The 3,407-nt window shown below is 36.5% G+C and overlaps 1 long non-coding RNA gene across 1 annotated transcript; it reads right to left on the bottom strand.

Annotated features, from left to right (window-relative positions):
- Positions 1-908: 908 nt before the first annotated feature.
- LOC127984419 (uncharacterized) lies at positions 909-3,035 on the bottom strand. Its single transcript, XR_008160596.1, has 2 exons — positions 2,923-3,035; positions 909-1,625 (listed from the first exon to the last, which is right to left on the bottom strand). It is a non-coding gene; the product is annotated as an uncharacterized LOC127984419 (long non-coding RNA).
- Between the last annotated feature and the right edge of the window lie 372 nt (positions 3,036-3,407).

Genomic DNA, 3,407 nt, shown 5'->3' with positions numbered 1-3,407 from the left:
GGGCAATTCCCGAGATTGGAGCCCTACCCTGGACAGCATGCCAAATACGCATTATTATTGCTTCAGCTAATTATATGTAAGCGTGAACTTGTGAACCTTCTAACATTTACATTTAGATGTTAGCTGATCTCCGCTGTCATATGCTGATGGCTTGTTTTCAGAGAGCACTCATTGTTGGTGGGATTTGCTCTGCGGCATGTTGGGATTGCGGATCTCTTTTTCCTGATATTGGTTTCCTGTGGGCTTATGGCCTACACACAGACCCTTTCCTCCATCCGGCCCTCTCCTGGATCCAGCCGCTAGCCGCTAGCCGCTATCTATCCATCCATCAATCCATATAAATATAAGGTTAAGTTTCTTCAAAAACATCTTATTGACAGTAATTATTTGAATGTTTGTGTCTGAAGTATTTAAATTATTATAGATTATATCATTCATATATAGCTATAACATGAAAATACTAACACATTTTCATCAGTGGAACCTTAATCTAAACAACTGCATTGTGTTTAAAGGGATAGTTCATCTTCATTGGCTGGTCCCCATTGATTTCCATTGTATGGAAAAAACCCACCACACTCTCAGAAAAAAAAGTACAAAACGGTACCTTTAAGGAACAAAAGCTTGTCACTGGGGTGGTACCCTCAAAGGTACATTATTGTACCTTGAGTCAAAGGAGCAAATTTGTACCTTACTTTTTTGTACCTTCTAAGGGCCAATACTGTACCTTTGAGGATCAATAATGTACCTTAGACAAAGGTACAATAATGTACCTCTGGAAAAAGGTACAATTTTGTCCCATTAAGGTACCACCCCAGTGACAAAGCCATTTTGTACCTTTAGGTGGCAAAAAAGTTCCTTTTTATTCCCTAAGGAGTGAAAGAAAATGAAGGCAAACAACAACTAACTGCATTTTAAGACATTTATTTTAGTCCTTAAATGGAAAACAGTTTAATTCACAGATTCAATAATAATTCATCTCACAACCATACAATGTAACAACCCAAAATAAAATGTAACAATGTTTAGGATGTCATGTCTGATATAAAAACATTAAAAATAATTAATTACATTTTTTTAAGAAGCATTTCACTGACAAACTGACAACTTACTGCCACTCCAAAAACAAAATGAACAGCGATATCAGAGAATAAATACAATGGAACCATTTATATTTTCCTTCTTTCAATTTCATGAACATCACTAATAAGAACAGCAATATAGTGCAGAAAAACATGAGTTTTTTATCAAAGACCAAGCAAAACACTTTAGCACACCACACCAAAGTAAAGAGAGTAACATAACGGATAAACTAAATGACACTTGATGTGTTCTGGATTAAAAAACACAAGCTTTGAGCTCATCCACAACCCTCTACAGCCCTCCCAACACAGCTTAACATAAATGCCCCATACTAACAAACAGTTTATCATCGACACAGTATGTATCTGCTGTAGCCTTCTCTGAATGTACCGGGACAGGCTCGAGGGTTAGTGTCACGTTTTCTTTCCACTGCTGAACCAATCGGTTGAATTTGGCTTGCTTCTTAAACGACCCTTCAAAGAGGCATGAAATCATCCTCTCAGTCAATCCATAGTCCACTGCTTCTCCATCAACATCATTATCTAGACAAAAGAGAAAAGAAAAACAGCAATGTTAACCACCACTTTGGTAACAACATACAACAATTTAAAAAGGCAGACTGTAACGTTAGTGTAAGTCAATGGGGAAAAAGTTCGAGTCTAGTTCGCGCGAATGACGCGAATTGGTGCTTTTTGTGCATTTAAGCGTTTGAGGCGAATTCGCGTCTGCCGCCCGAGTTGAAAAATTTGAACTTGGGCGTCAATTCGCGCCGCGTTAACCAATCAGGAGCCTGCTAGGAGTCACTCATTCAACATGGAGAAACAACTGATGCTGTCAGTGAGCAGTCAACCAGAGCTTCATGACAAAAGTTCATATTTCAGGAATAAAAAGGACCTAACGATATATATATATATATATATATATATATATATATATATATATATATATATATACATACATATACATACATATTAATTATAATTGAATAAAGGACAAAGATAAGAAACGTTTCGCTTTACCCCAAACGAATTACATTTTATCTTGAACCACTAGAGACATCAGAGCCAGCGGCAAATGTCAGAAGGTCTATCCGAGCTGAGGCTGCTCTCGGCGGATACATGATGATGGAGCTCCCGCTGATCATGTGGAGCTCATGTCTCCGAGATCGGCGAAACACATTTTTTAAATAGACGCTGTCTTTATAAATAAACCGCATATTTAAAGACTAAATCATACTTTCAAACAGTCACTGGCTATCGATAGACTATCGATAGTCACATTCAAAATATTCCAGAACAAGAGACTGTTGGGCGGCAAAAAGGTTTTTTTTTTTTTAATCGTTCTCCTCTGACGCAGTCCAGCTAACGTTAGCTCACATAAGTCAGAACAAAAGATTTTTCGGCGGCAAAAACGCTTCTCATCCAACTCTGACGCAGTAGTTTTACAGCTAAGCTATAATGATGTGGAAAAAACGTTTTTGCCGCCCATTAGTCTTTTGTTCTGAAATATTTTAATATTTCACGTTAACGTTAACTTTTCGGCTGCAGAGTTGGATGAGAAGCGTTTTTGCCGCCGAGAAGTTAACGTTAGCTCGATGGTGAACTGTAGCCAAGATAGTACTGCTACTTATAATAATAATATTTATTTATGCTATTATTATATAATAATATTTTAATTAACGTTAACTAGTTAACGTTAATAATGGCAATCGTCAACGTGAGTCTAGCCAGCTAATGTTGACAGAGTATGAACTTGGCTAGCACTAACATTAACAGTAAAAGTTAACTTCCAACTTTGAATTAACACCACAAACACTGATTAAAAATTCAAATACTTTACCTTTGAATTTACTTTTCTCCTCTTCAGTGACCTCTATCCCCAAAGTAAATAACTCCGTGATTAAATCTTCCGTTGATAAATGTCGAAGGGCCATCCTCCCACCTTTGATCGACAGACACTGACAGAGACTGACAGTTGGATCACTGTCGATTCACTCATGTATCCTTCCGCGCTGCAATATTTATGCTTCCGCCGAGTCAAACTCTGGTTAGCCTGTAGCTAGATCCTTTCAATAGAACACAACTTAAAGCGTTAACAATTATTTGTCTGTTTTATTCTAATATAAATAGGGTAAATGGTTTGAAAATCTAATTCTTCAATACTGTTTGTGAATATAAATGATTACATAATCCTTATTAACATGATTAAAAATGATTCAAAGGGACATTTCACAAAAAAAAAAGAAAAAAAAAAAAAACATTCTGATTTATTTTGCCCATATCTCAAAACTTCACAGTTAATTTAGTTTGACATTATTGAGTTTG

This window comes from Carassius gibelio, chromosome B20, assembly GCF_023724105.1.
Source record: "Carassius gibelio isolate Cgi1373 ecotype wild population from Czech Republic chromosome B20, carGib1.2-hapl.c, whole genome shotgun sequence".
Classification (NCBI taxonomy): Eukaryota; Metazoa; Chordata; class Actinopteri; order Cypriniformes; family Cyprinidae; genus Carassius; species Carassius gibelio.
This window is presented reverse-complemented; position numbering and strand designations above follow the sequence as displayed.